The 16095-nt window shown below is 29.8% G+C and overlaps 1 long non-coding RNA gene across 1 annotated transcript; it reads right to left on the bottom strand.

The window, feature by feature from the left end:
- Positions 1-27: 27 nt before the first annotated feature.
- Positions 28-10269, bottom strand: LOC129918369 (uncharacterized). The gene is made up of 3 exons (XR_008772949.1): positions 10053-10269; positions 9181-9221; positions 28-131 (listed from the first exon to the last, which is right to left on the bottom strand). It is a non-coding gene; the product is annotated as an uncharacterized LOC129918369 (long non-coding RNA).
- Between the last annotated feature and the right edge of the window lie 5826 nt (positions 10270-16095).

Genomic DNA, 16095 nt, shown 5'->3' with positions numbered 1-16095 from the left:
TGTTTGTTTTCGAATTTGCATAAAAAAGAATATGTATTGTCTTTAATCTTGTATTTTGACAACTTACCCATTCTTTAAAATCCTTCAGCTATTGGATACAGCAACTTCGAAAACCATCAAAGAAATTAACTCTGAAATAAAAACATAGGTAAGCTCAAATTATTTTTGTAATAAAATCAAAACTTAACCTATGTATGTTATTAAAATGAGAAAATCGTTTAAAAAAATAAATACAACAAACTTGTCGTCTTCGTTTATAGTTGTGAACAGGAACTCACAACATAACATCACTAGCAACTAGCTAGAATCTAGCAAACAAAATAGCAATTCAAGTTTATAAATAACTCAAAGAAACCATTAAAATGTTAATCGTCATCGTCAGCCTCGCACACGCCTCCAAAGTAAATATAAAATAATATGTAAAAAAAACCTCAACTAACTTATACAAAACAATAATAATAAAAATATACACTTCGCGTCACTTGAATAGAAACAACAATTTTTCTTTAGAAAATACCGATTGGCGCTTCGGTGAGGTAACTTAGTAGATTTTTGGTTTTGCATTTTCAAAGAGGAACTTTTAATAAACAATGTTGTAAAAACAAAAAACCCAAAACAGAAACCGTATGGCTACTAGTTGCGTGTTTTCGCATTACTTCACAAAAAACAGTGTTTTTTTGCGTCACTTGAATAGAAACAAGCTCTTAAATTAGATAAAAATGATGAAAAATCATGGACAACACTAATTTTAGTAAAGCAGTCTTAAACTTTGACATTATTTGCACATTATAACCAATTATGGGCTACGAGCTACCATTAGGCATCACAGAAAATGCATAAATAGAATTAAACATTGAAAATGCACTTGTACTGTACACAATCGTGGACCTAATTGGAGAAAGTGACTATAGTGTTTGGTAACTTCTTACAAATTAACAAAATGACATTTTCTACAATAATTTAAGGTTTGAATAAGTGAAATAAACTTTCGTTTTCATCTGGAATGCATCTGTTTTGTTTCTATTGCGTTGTTTTTTTCTCGAACTCTCCTTGTGCAATCTCTAAGAGGGTTGTTTTTCCACGTTCCTAAACTTCCCAAGAGCTTCTTCCATTATTTCTTTGTAAAAGTTTGCATCTTTTTTCGAAGCGTGAAGCTTCAATTTTCCTATTGCACATCATAAAAACAAAGAGTATTACTATAACACATTTTATTGCCCTTTATTGGCGATGCGATAAAAGTTATTCTTTCATAAACCAATGAAATAGGACTAATATTAACGTGGTCCATCTGAGTTGGTATGTTTTCCTTTAAAAAACCACTCTTTACCTCACTTCTTTTCAGTTCGAATGCAACTATAAAATAGTTAACTTTTTTGTAATCTTAGTAGAACTTAAAATGTTGTTATTTTGCATTTTGAGTCTTTTTAAATGTTGTGCACCTTTTATAACTTCCATGATGGAACAAACCAACACATTACCATCGCACTAACACCACGTTTTTGACCGATTTTAGCGGCAAGGTGAAGGAAATTGCTGCTAGTTTTTAAATTATTTTTTTCTCTGCTCTTGATTTAGGTCTCACCTGTCTTATTTTTTTATTCAATCACTAGTTTACGATTTTTCAAAAATATTCTCATACAAATTTGGCAATTTTTTCAATATCTTTCGCGATTTTGCATAGTGCAAGTGCATTTCCAATGCTAGCTGCTATTTATGCATTTTCTGTGATGCCTAATGGTAGCTCGTAGCCCATAATTGGTTATAATGTGCAAATAATGTCAAAGTTTAAGACTGCTTTACTAAAATTAGTGTTGTCCATGATTTTTCATCATTTTTATCTAATTTAAGAGCTTGTTTCTATTCAAGTGACGCAAAAAAACACTGTTTTTTGTGAAGTAATGCGAAAACACGCAACTAGTAGCCATACGGTTTCTGTTTTGGGTTTTTTGTTTTTACAACATTGTTTATTAAAAGTTCCTCTTTGAAAATGCAAAACCAAAAATCTACTAAGTTACCTCACCGAAGCGCCAATCGGTATTTTCTAAAGAAAAATTGTTGTTTCTATTCAAGTGACGCGAAGTGTAAGAAGGTAAATTTCAACTTGAATTCAAAGTCTAACAAATATGTATACACGAATAAGATGACTGCATTTTTATTGATGATTCTATCTTTAAGATATTTATCATCATTATTGTAAAGGATCAATTTTATTGGTGGCAAGTTCTCAAGATCACCAAATATTATGGTTGCCACTATGTAAATTTTCTGAAAATTTGGAGTTACACACTTTTCTGGTTTCAATGACGATATTCAAATTAATGAGATAACGGTGAAAAATTTTTTAGCATATAGAACTTTGATTCAACATTAATACGCATGCTGATAATATTACCTTCCATTTGATGTATCACACATAACGGTGCGTGTTCTACAAGTTACACAATTAAAAATTGAAAAACTTTAAAAATACCTCAAAACACCTGTGTAGATGAATAGCCACCAGTGTAGGAAGTACCGTAATCTCAGTTTGAAATTTCGACACGGTTGGCTTTAAAAAATTCTTACTTTTTTTGTACGCATCGTAGAAACATGATTGAAGCGTCATATTAAAGGTGAAATAAAAAGCTTTCAGATGATGTAAAATTTATTATATGTTGTCATAAAAAAAAATGGATTTAATGGTGTTAGAAGAAAAATTGTTTTGAATAAATTATTTTTATACTTTTTGCGCATTGTAAAAATTTAAGTATACCTTTATTTCTTACGAAAATTTGTGAGCTTTTTAATGGTGTATTTTTTTAGGTTTCACTTTTACCACGTGTGAATTGCACACATGATTTTTTTTTTAGTGCACCTTAAATTATATTTTGAAAAATTCTTCTACGGAAACACTCCTTTATGAACATAGATACATACGAGTGTATTGATAATTTTGAACTTGGCGCCTTTTTCTTAGCAGCATAAATAGATACAAACTAATGCGTTCCATTTGATGGGACACACCCCTTCATCTTCTTTCAGAAAAAAAACGACTGGGCATTAACCACACAAAAAAAAAAAACAGAAACAAAAATTATATGTTAATCCGAAAATGACATAATGCGATGGCATTACTTGACACATTTTGAAAGATCTACCACATCGTGTAAACTGTGTAGTAAGCTATAAGGTAAGGTACACATAAGTGGTGTCTGTCTACTTACTCTATACAGCGAGACATAGAGCACGTTTTCGACCATGTGAGAGATCGTCATCATCAAGATCAGCACGACCATCATATTGCACCACAGAAGTAAAAGATCCAACACCGATAATAAATATAATACTACCACACAACGAACATCACCACAAGATACTCACTCATCTGTAATGAGTTTTTGAGTATTCTCAAGTATAAGCGCTAAGCGCCCATAAAAATAATGAAGTAACGACGACGACGACGAGAGTGGCGCGCAAAAAATATCTTTCTAGCGTATCTTTTCAAACATTTTGATGCCAAACGCATTTATTTATTTTTATATTTATTTTTATGTTTTTTTTTTTTAATTTTTTTTTTAGTGGATGTGGTTGAACAAAATGCTTTTTGTACTATTATTTTTTTTTTAAGAAAGAGAGATGGCGGGGAACTTTGCTTCCGGAATAATGTTTGGATATTGTTGATATTTCATGTTACAAAATAGACAGAATTGTTGTATTTTTTTTTAGTTCAGGAGTGAGTCAAGGGGGTCTCTTTTTCTTTCTAGAATTGAGGTTAAGTGTTTGTAGTGTAGACGACGTTTTATGTGAATATCTTCTTTATTTTTTGCACTGGGTTAAGTTTATTATGATTTTATTTTGTCTAGAAATTGTTCGAGTGGATAATTAAATATTGTTTGTGAATTCATAATAGTAGTCCAAGAGCTAGTGGCACATTTGACTAAAGTAGCTCTTGTAAGGCTGAAAATTCTTACAGTGGTCATTATTTTGGTCTGGCAGACCTCAGCGGTGCACATCATATATATATATGACCTTGAAAGTGTAAAAAAAAAAATTAAAAAAAAAGTTTCTCTTGTAAGGCTGAAATTTTTATAGAATTTAGTTTACCCATCGAGAAGATCAAAAAAAAAATTGCCAGACTTACAGTTATAAGTGATACTTTTTTTAAAAGCTTAAATTGTACACTTAATTTTAAATTTTAAATCAAAATATTTAAATTAATCGTTTTTGAAAAATCCAATTTTAAAGTTAAAATTAGGAAAAAAAAATGTAAAAAAACACATTGCATAATAATATTGCCAATACTGTGAATTAAGAGGACATTGCTCTAATAAATTTCCTATCAAACACTGAAAACTACATGTCTCTACGACTTCTAGTTTTTGAGTAAATTGTAAAATAAGAAACCCATTTTTGTATCAGATTTTTATTTTTTTATTTATATTTTTAATATTTTCTTATATTTTCTTATTTTTCAATTTACTCAAAAACTAGAAGTCGTAGAGACATGTAGTTTTCAGTGTTTGATAGGAAATTTATTAGAGCAATGTTTTGTATCACTCAATTTTGCTCTCAATTCACAGTCTTGGCAATATTATTATTATTCAATGTGTTTTTTTTTAATTTTTTTTTCCTAATTTTAACTTTAAAATTGGATATTTCAAAAACGATTAATTTAAATATTTTGATTTAAAATTTAAAATTAAGTGTACAATTTAAGCTTTTAAAAAAAGTATCACTTATAACTGTAAGTGTTACCGTTGTTTTTAAATATTTTTTTTTTTGATTTTAAGTCATTTCTTAGAAAGTTGCATCTTTCCACTCACCTAACTAGGACTTATACTGGTCAGAACCGACTGTAATTGCACAGTTCCTCTTAAAATCGCTTAGACAAACACATATATAAATTTCGACTTTACAGAATAAAGTTTCGTTTAATGCATGTAAACTGCACACCTTTAAGTTAGTCTGGCAGGCACTTGTGCACCTCAAAAAAGTCTGGCAATTTTTTTTTTTATCTTCTCGATGGGTAAACTAAATTCTATAAAAATTTCAGCCTTACAAGAGCAACTTTTTTTTAAAATTTTTTTTACACTTTCAAGGTCATATATATATATGATGTGCACCGCTGAGGTCTGCCAGACCAAAATATTTTTACTTAGCGTGCTAAAAATGACCACTGTAAGAATTTTCAGCCTTACAAGAGCTACCTTAGTCAAATGTGCCACTAGCTCTCCTACTAAGGTACCAAATTGCAGAAAAAGAACATATTTTTGCATTTAACTTTTTTAGATAACAAAATGATTAAATATGTACAATACATATTGATCTTTATGAATTTTACAAATTTTTGTACGGCCTCCAACTAAGAATAAATGAAGGCCTAAAACACTCCTGGCATTATAAAATACCGATGTGAACGCCAAAGTGCCACACTAGACTTTTATTAACACGAATCAATAAAATTGATCCTCAGAAACTATAGCTGTAATTAGAATATTAGAATCTAAAATTAGTTTAAGTTCTAAACTTATTTAAAAATAGACATGTTATTTAAATTTTCAAAAAAATATACGAATTTCAAAAGTTTAACTTAAAACAAAAGATATCGCAATTTGAATTCAACAAAACAGGTTTTTTCGAACTACGCCTTTCTTACCGACGGGCATTTTTCTACCTAGTGATAAAAAACAATTGCTCTTATGAATTCTCAGAACTTCGATAAAGATTAAGATTTTTTGTGAATTAAAACAAATGTTGTTTAAATTTTGTAAATTAAATGATGTCAAAAGACGGAAACAAAATGGGAATGAGAGACGGACTTTGAAGCGGTGTACCAATTTTCTCAAAAATTGACTTCAAATATTTAAAAAAAAGTATAATGATTAAACGGCAAGTGAAACGGAACTTATTCTTAAAATCAGAATTTTGAAAAAAAAAAACAAAAAAAAACTAGTAGGTAGTTGTTTTTTTTTTTTAATATGTAAAATTTTTTGCTTTGCACAAATTTTTTGGAAAAAATTGTTTTCTGGGCCGTACACACCATTGGGGCAAGCGGAACGAAGTCTCGGGCCCCCCGACCGACACCAGGATCCTGACTGAAGGCAAAAACGAATAACATCAGGCGCTCATAAAAAAAAGTACTATGGCGTATACGTAATTTTTCTCTTTTTCTTGATCTGATTCTTTTTGTTCACTAAAATCGTAGTTTTAATAATAAAAAATAATATAGTAGCTTTAATTATAAAACTATATTATAATAATTATAACTAAACTAGAAAACAAAACTATAAACAAGAATTTTTTAAATGAAAGTGAATAATGTCATTGAACTCAACACTTAATTAAAAAACAAAAAAAAAAAAAGAATTAGCATTGACGTGTTATTATGCCACATACACAACATATCTAATAACCCGCTAAACAAAAATATTCGTAGGTACCTAAATAATGTTAAGGTGTTCATTGTCAAATATCCAAACAATAGCATTCTGTCAATTTTGATAACAAATAATCCAATAATAATCTCTCACCTCGATACAAGTAGATACTAGGTAGGTACACTTATGCAATCAAACATAAATATCGACTTCCCAAACTTCTGTTACAGATAACTCAATTTTTTTTTTTACATAATTTTTATTCTCAATAATATAGCAGTCACGGCGCACCTGAAGGTAGTGTTTGTACAGTTCAGTTGTTAAAACATTGCTGCTTGGGATAAACCACCATAAAACACCATGTAGGTATGGTATACGTGCTACTAAACGGTAGACATGGTAACAAGAAAAATGTGGTAGAATTCTTCGAAAATTGTGTACGCGCCAAGTTCGTTGGAACAACATTTTTTTTTTGAATGTTCAACAAGCTGTTGAACATTTTTGAAGACTTGATGGTAGACACTGTTTTTTTTTTTTTGTTTTTTTTTTCTTTCTAGAGGGGTGAAAAAATATTATTATTGATTTAACACTTTTGATAAATGTGTGTCATTTGAATCAATAAAATAATGCAGACATCAACAAGATTTTTTTTTTCATTAGAATAAAAACAAACAAGTGAAATTGATAAATTTGGTGTTTGAAATAATTCAATTTTCATGTTACTTTATTTTATACATGGAATTCCTTTGACATTAAAGAGCTAGTTAGGTATATCACACATGAAATACATTAAGTTTTTTTAGGGAAAGTGAAATCCTGAACGGGAACGGGTCGTTATTCTGTATTCCAAAATTCTGTATGACCAAAATTCTGTATTTCAATAAAAAATTCTGTATGAACATAATTCTGTTTTCCATTATTCTGCTTTTCTATTATTCTGTATTTTAAAACTCTGTAAATCCAAAATTCTGTTTCAAAATTCTGGAAATCCATTATTCTGCTTATAAAATTAATTGGGGAGGTACTTAACTTCAAAGCATTTTCTGCAAAGAAAATACCAAAAATTTGTACTCCAAAATTCTGTAAATGATAAGAGAGTTTTTCATTATCAAAACAATTTTTCTTTTATCATTTACAGAATTTCTTAGTACAGAATTTTGAAATCCATTTTAAGAATACAGAATTTTGAATTTACAGAATTGTAATATACAGAATTTTGGAACACAGAATTTTGAAATCCGAATTTTGGCACATACAGAATTTCGACCGCAACCCATCCTGAACCCGGATCTCATACATAAAAAATCTGGTATAGGAACTGCGCTCACATACCTAAATAAATGCGTGAAAAACTGCAGTGTTTTAAGGCTGTGATTCTCAAAAGATTGTTGTGCATAGATGTCTGGTTTTACTAGGACCTTTTTTAGTCTCACTTTGAAGATATATTTCAAAATCTCTTGCTTTGTTCGGTAACGTAAACAAGGTTCTTCTTCAGCCTTCGATTTTTTAGTGATAAGGGGTTTACTTTACTATTCGAGCTGAAAAATTCCAGTTTTGTATATAAAACGAGAGCGGGTCAAAATTCTGACTTTAAAATTCTGTTTTTCAAAACTCTGCTTTTTTATATTCTGTCTTTCAAAATTCTGCTTTTTGAAAACTGTTTTTTTCATTTTGACAAATGAATTTTGACCCCCCGGCAGAATTTTGACACCAACCAATATAAAACTTATGTTTCGTCAAAAAAGTTTTTACAAACGTTTCTAAAAAGAAAAAATTTCGAATTTTTCACAAATGCAAAATTTGGTTAATAAATTTTTGAAAAAGGATCTAAAATTGCTTTGAAATTTTACTTGTAGGAGTTGACTCCTATATAAGAAAGAAAAATATATATTTTGTTTGTAATATTTGCATAGCAGGAGGAAATCTTTGGGATACAAACAAATTGTTCTTCAATGAGTATTGCAAATCGTTATGGTGACCATTTTATCTTTATTTTTAAAAGTTGTCTGTCAATTAAAAAATGTCTTAAAACAACTTCTAAAGGGTTGCAAAATATTTGCATGAATACCAAAAAGTACAATTAGGCTCTTATATTCGAAAGAAAAGATGTATTAAAATGTTATTAGAAAATCAAACCAATTCACTCGATACTCGTATCTCCTGTCATGAAAACGTAATTATTATAAAATCATCGTAGTCGGTAAATTTTTAAAATATATCAAGTATGGTCACCATACTACATCAATATGTACCTACATATAATTCAAAATCATAAATCGCACTACATTTGACGGTTGAACACATGAGTGTTGGATATGTACTATATCGTGCTAACTACACCACTTAATTCTCCAGCATCGAACGTGATCCGTTCCGACAACATGTTTTGCTAATTGAATGGGAATTCTTCATTTTTCGTTGCTCTTCCGATGATGGCAAAAGAAAACACACATGGCACTCTGTATGATGGCAGAGACACACAAATATCGCTCTTGAAGATATCACAGCAAAAAAAAAAAGAAGTATCTGCGAGATGAAATTAATGAATATTGTATATAAATTTTATATTGCTACTTCTTCTGGAAAATCAATTAAAATTTCCGGGTCTTAGCAATTTGTTCGTTTTTATTTCACTACATCAAAGTATCATGCTGTGTGAAAATTACTATGTAGATTGTAAGTACAAATATCTCATCTAATTGTATTAAAAACTATGAATGAATAATTTTTCCATTTCCCGCTACATTTATTTTGTCTTCGATGAAGTCGAGCCTTTAAATGTTTGCATACCAAAATTGTAGTTAATAAAAATGTTTCTACATACCTATGAAAACCCGAAAGGAAGATTCGTCAATCGATTGTACACTGAAAGAAAAATTATTTTTTGTTTAACAAAATTGTCTTCAAGTGTGAAAAATATCTTTTAAAATACATATTGTTAAATTTTTTTTATAATGCATTAAAACCTTAAAAACATTACACACAAAAATTTTTAACATATTTTGGAAAAATCTATAATCCAAAATTAAACCAGAGACCGTTTATTAAAATTATTAGGTATTCTAATAAGTAAATTTACTAATATTTTTTAGCTTCTTAAAAGAATATTAAGAAATTATTATTAAATTCGCTTTTATTATTAGACTAATAGTTTTATGAAACGGGGCCCAGAAATCTTTACATAATTTTGAAAACTAGAGTTATAGATCTCAAGAATTTTCAAATACAGAACTTTAGATTTAGATACATAGTTTTGTAATGCAGAATTCTGAATTTACATAATATTAAAATACAGAATAATAGAATAGCAGAGTAATGCAACACAGAATTATGTTCATACAGAAGTTTTTACGCAAATATTTACTAAATTTTACCCAAACAGAATTGTGTGATTCTGATATGGACCAATTTTCAATTAAATACTATAAATGTTATATCTCCCTTGTATAATATTTTAAAAACGATCACTGGCACAGATAAAATTATTTTGCATTCAAATCAGCAACAGATTTGAATTCAGAATACCAAAAACCTTAAGTAATATATAAAATTATCTTGAAAACGAAAACATTGTTGACCGTTAAGAATTTTTTGATACAGAAAACTTCCAACAGAATTTCGGAGACTAGAGGCTTTCAGAGCTAATCATTCATAAAATACGGAGAACTTCTTCCAAGAAAAAAAAAACTTACATACTTTTTGTTTTTCTTTCTAATTTTCATTTGTTTTGTCTGCCTCTCTTGTCCCTTCTTCCTTTTTCCTTCAACTTTGTGTCTTTTTTTAATATAGTTTTTAATTAGTCACTGTATGCGCATTTCCTTGTAACCAAGCGCATACATCAATAATAATTTTCTTTACAAATAGGGAAATTTTAAAATTAATGCCATTTTTAGTAGTTTTTTGATCAAGCAAAATTAAGCTAGAGCTACATCGAAACACAAAGTGAAAAAAAGTATAAAAAGTAAACAAAAGTACAAAAAAACAAAAACAAATTCATTGACGTGACATTTAAAAATTTAAATTATTTGAAAAATAATAAACTTTTTTTACTTTTTTTCACTTTGTGTTTCTATGTAGTTCAGGCTTTAAGAATTTTTCGACACAATTTTCAAATTAATAAATTTAGTTTTCGTACTTTTGCAGGCTTAATTCTATTCCAATTTTTCAGTTTTTTAGCAATATTTCACACGGAGGGTAAAAACAACTTAAAATCAACCTAAACCACTTTGGATTTTACTTATTTTGGTAATTATCTTGCGTTAAAAAAGAGAAATTTGAAAGTTGTTTTTAATGAAACCAAAAATATAGAATCAAAGTTTTTTAACTTGAAACAAAAATAACACATATAAAACTGGTAGCTAGTTAATTGATTCTGCGCTTTACCATGCACCCATAATGGCTTCATACTACATACCAAATAAAGTATGAATTATTATAAAAATGTTTATTTCAAAAACCTGACGAGTTAAGAAAATTTTTTTAATTTGATTTATTCTTCTTGGTCCATGAACGGACAGTTTGCCTAATATGAAAATACAATTTACTTGCAATTAAAGTTGAAAATTTAATGAATAAATATACTGAAATGACTTAGATTTTTTTAAGTGTATTTTTTTGTTATATCTTATTTCTTGCGCGCCCTTTTATTATGTTTTCTTTATTTTGAATATATTTATTTTTACGCCATTTTTTTACTCACTATCAGCATTTTCAAGATATTTTAGTTAAATTCAGATGACGACAACTCCGACGGCAATGTCTATAATATGGTCTGGGATTTGAAAAGAAACAAACCAAGTTCAACCACATAAACGATAAAATTTCGCATTGTGTGAGAAAATTTTGATTGCAGATATAAAATGTGTGTATTTTTTTTTTTATTTTTTTTTGAAGTGGAAATGCGGTATTGTATATTTATGTAGATACAATCTTTAAGTTCCTTGGACGTTCGTCCGTCCTAGTCGTGTCGTTGAGTGTTTGGACAAATGAACTCAATTGAAATATGATTTGAAATAGAAAACCATAATACCACAAAATCCACAAGCTTGTAAAATGCTGATAAAAAAAAATTTGTCAAAGAAAGCAAACACTTGCAAACAGTTACAGAATTTGTTTTGGTTTTGGAATAGATATGGAAATATAATCACTTACTTTGGGAAGCAAAAAGTGTGGGAATTCCTTCTTGGACAGGGAGTCTTTAAAGGAATTTAGGTTAGGAGGTATGTTTTCAACAACTGTGATGACGAATGATATTTAATAAAACTGGAAAAAGAAATACGACTTGATCTCTTTTTTTTTTAAGGAAGTGACTTGAAATGAAGAGAAGGCTTGTCACAGTTTGTGTGTAGATCAGAAAGTTGATGTTCCCTTTCAAGTAAAGGGTGATTAGACTCTAGCGTCTCTAAGCCATGGGTGCCGTCATGGTTTTTTTTTCTAAAGGACCTTTACCGTCTTCAATATATTTGTGTTTGTAGTGGAGATTGACTCTTAGATAAAACTATTATATTTCGGCATGCCTCAAAAGTATATTCTCTAAAATAAAGTACCTACAAATTACACATAAAAATTCGTTAAAACAAAAAATTTATTCCACGTCATTCTTTCAGTTTTTTTTTTAGAAACAAACGAAAAAAGTCCAAAACCGTTTCAGCTTCTATTTTATCGTAAATTACTCATCATCTGGTTTCCAAATTCCAATTCCTTATAATTCACTTTTTAATTAACTTCGACACATTAAGGATCATTGAACTCTTAAAGGTTGCCCTCTATACGTAAACTAGAGTACCAAACTATTTCCTACAGCATTTCTCCTTTTAATTCTTTTAAATTTGGATTTTGTTCAAAGATCATTGCCCGAAGTCTCCGCACCGATCACACAAACCGATTTCTATCGATTTGCTATATACGAATTCATTAACTCGTCCGTTGCTCATTATGTGTATAATGTTTTGTCAACAAAAACATATAGGAATCTCGACAAAACCTAGAATCTGTAACATCCAAATATGTTATTTGGGGTTATTGATCGTCGTCGTCGAAGAGGACGTTAAATAAAAATCACGAGTCTCTCACGAATGAAACAAAGCATTTTCTTACAACAATCAAGTGACAACCATTTCTGAACGTAAACTTAGAAATTATTTAAATGAAGAAAGTGTTTTTAAGAGACAACAACGCGTCAGTGTTTGTTGGTGCCGTTGTCGTTTTCGTCGTCAGTCCATTACGTATTTTGCTTCCTTTGTAGACGGATTAGTTGACATTCTAGCGAAAGAAAATTCTTTTAAACCGTAAATGTGACGGTAAACTAACAACACTATCGATGAAGGTTGCCAGATGTTAAAAAATTAAAAAAATTTCTTAGCGAACTAATATAAGGTGACCGTTTCTCGAGCTTGAAGAACAAAGTCAAAATTCTGAGTTTCGGCTCAAAATCAAAATTTTTGGATTCCTCTTGTTTTTGAGCGACTTGACATCTATTAAACTTTGAAAAGAAGTGATTCCGATCTTTAAAAGTAAAATCGAGTTAAAAGTCGCACATAAACAAGTCGATCATTAACGAAGTTTATTTCTGTACAAAAAGTCAAAAAATTCATTTCATTATGAGAGCCATTGGCAACCATGTTGTGTAATGCAAATCTTCATATAAATAAATGGAAGAAAAGAAAATCACTTTCCTTTCGTTACTTTTTTTTCAGTTTTTTTTTTGTAAAGTAAAAGCAAAAAAAAAACATCAACATCACGTCAGCCCCTCTTCGTCTAATTTGACATTCTCAGTCTATGAGTCTCTAAAGATTATACACACATCGACACCACAATTCTGTATTGACAGCATTTAAGTCAACCGAACGGACTAAAATAGATAAAAATAGTAAAAAAAAAAGCAAAACAAAAACTAAAGGGATTCTTTCTTATACTCGGGTCTGATTTTTTGAGATTTCAATTATTTGACATTTTGAAGACGACGACGGGACACGGTAGCGTCAATCTATTGGGATGCGACAAGCTTTTGGCTGCTTGTATAGTTCTTTAATTTGTTTTTTTTTTTTTACCAAGATTCAATCGACAAGCTTAGAAGTTGAAAGATTTTTTTCAAGTATGTATTTATTTACATTATAAGAGAGAAACCGGGAGAAGCCATGCTCTATTTTTTTTTTTTTTTTTTTTTTTTTTTTTTTTTTTAAGGAAATCGAATTTTCATAAAATAAATTAAAAAAAAATTGTTTTTTAAATTAAATTACATTTGTTGATGGATTACTAAATATTACTTTAGGAGCCCCAAAAAATATGACTTCGGGGCTCCAAAAATATTATATGAAGGGTCCCAAAAAATAATTTTTCAGGAACCCCGTTAATCTATTACTAAGGACCCCAAAAATATTCATTAAATTTTCTGATGGCATGACAAATATTATATGAGGATCCTCAAAAGCTATTACTTCAGTGGTTCAAAACAATCAAATGGAAAATTAAATATCAATTCAGGGGCCCCAATATAAATACATCAGAGCCCAAAATAAAAACATTATTTTATAGGTGGCATTTCGAATATTACTTCAGAACAGAGGCCCCAATACCTATTAATTCTTAGCTCCAAAAAAATTATATTATATTTTATGGGCCTCTAAGCACTCACTTTTGAGACCCCAAAAATAGTTTTTCAGGGACCCCAAAATAAAAAAAATTATGTCTGGTGACGGAAAATCAAATACCTAACCTATAGTATGTATTTATTACTTCAAAACAGAGGCCCCAAGAACTATCAATTCTAAGCTTCAAAAATTTTTTATTTTAGGGGACTCTAAATATTTAATTTTTGGGGCCCCAAAATTAATTTTTCAGGGGGCGCACAGTAAAAAAAAAATTATGTTTAATGATGTAAAATCAAATATGTACATGTTCATATTACTTCAGAATAGAGGCCCCAAGAACTATCAATTCTAAGCTAAAAAAAAAATTATTTTAGGGGTCTCTAAATATTCAATTTTGGGGGCCCCTAGTACAAGGATTTGCTACTTTTATGATAAAAATTTTAAGTAAGTAAAGCAAAGTGCATTACGAACATAATAAAACATTAAAATAAACCTAAAAATAAATAAGCCATACAAAAAAAAATGTATGGCGTATACGTACTTTTGTTTTTGTATCTAAGTGGCCCCCAAATATCAAAGGGGCCCCAAAATTTAGTCTTGCCCCGGGGCCCCGGCAACTCAACGTACGCCACTGCTTGAACATTTTTCGTTTCGCATCTTAGAGGATAAAATATATGGCTTGTGCTGTTAGTTCCGTGAAGCTTTTATAGAGGGCTCTAGTTTCTTTCAGTTTTTCGATGAGTGCATGCCTCCATTTTATTTTCATTTGATGGCTGTCATTAACAAGCGTGTTTATGAACAGCTGCGGAACCGAACTCTCATTAAAAAACGAAGGCAGCGACCCCTATCCATGCATATGGCGTTACAATGTATTAGGTATAGGAACAAGCACTCCATATATTATATCCTCTAAGTTTCGCATGAGCAACGTAATAGTCTTAAGGCTTAGTTCATCATGAATTCAGGTAATCACATTATCGCATCCCTTTCTTTAAAGACACTAGGTTCCTTACACTAGGTGTGTTTTTTGTTTATCTAAATAGATTTTGTGCAAAAAAACGACATCGAGATATTTGAAATCAAAACAATTTACGTGTTAAAAACAACAAAAACTTTAACTGTATAGATTTTTGAAAAATCCAGATAATTATTCAGATTTTACTTTCTCTAGATAAAAAAAGTAGTGCCAAGGTACTTTATTTGTTGTGTTATAGATATTTTATACAGAAATATGTAAAAATATTAACAAAAAAAGAGGAAAAATAGGATTTGAAAAAAGCTCTCAGAAAAAATAATCAAAAATTTGTTTGACATGGTTGCATTGAAATGGTAATATTTCGAGATATAAGCAATGCACTTTTCAGATAAAAGTCTTAAATGGATTCTCATAAGATTGTTGAACAAACACACATATAAAATTACCAAAGTTTTTTCGAAAAGTTAGAAATAAAAATAAAAAAGTTTCCACGTTTGATTTTAAAAAAATCGAAAAAAAAAATCAATATAACTACCTTCAAACGCTTATAACACAAGAATGACGCAACTTATGTTAATGGTAATGGTCTTAAAATGTAGATAAGAATATACAAATGAATTTTGGTTCTTTTGTTAAAATTTTTTTTTTTTAATTCAACATGGCTGCAATGGCCATACCACTACGGAGTTAAAAAAAAAAACATGAGCACGGCACAGTTTTGACAGACAGCTGCCAAACTGTATGTACTATGTACAGTGGTGCCAAACATTTGGACGGATTTCAAAAATCCCGATGTCGTTTTTTTGCACAAAATCTATATAGGATATACATATATGTAGATAAACAAAAACACACACCTACTACTACCTATGTAGTTCTGAGAACTACATAGGTAGTTCTCAGAACAGGCACGACTCACCCCCTTCTCACCTCCCGCATATAGTTATACATTAGCTGTGTTTTATTTTCCTCGAGATCATTGATTTATTTCCGAAACAATAACAAAACATTATCCTGCTTTTGTTGCAAAGCTAATAAAAACAATGATCTGATCCGGTTCACGAGGAAAATAAAACACAGCTATTGTTAGCAAGGAACCCTTCCAAGAAGTATTATAGATAATAATTGAAATTGTTATAACACTTCGTTGTAGACAATAATTTACAAACCAATT

The sequence above is a fragment of the Episyrphus balteatus genome, chromosome 4 (genome assembly GCF_945859705.1).
Source record: "Episyrphus balteatus chromosome 4, idEpiBalt1.1, whole genome shotgun sequence".
Classification (NCBI taxonomy): Eukaryota; Metazoa; Arthropoda; class Insecta; order Diptera; family Syrphidae; genus Episyrphus; species Episyrphus balteatus.
This window is presented reverse-complemented; position numbering and strand designations above follow the sequence as displayed.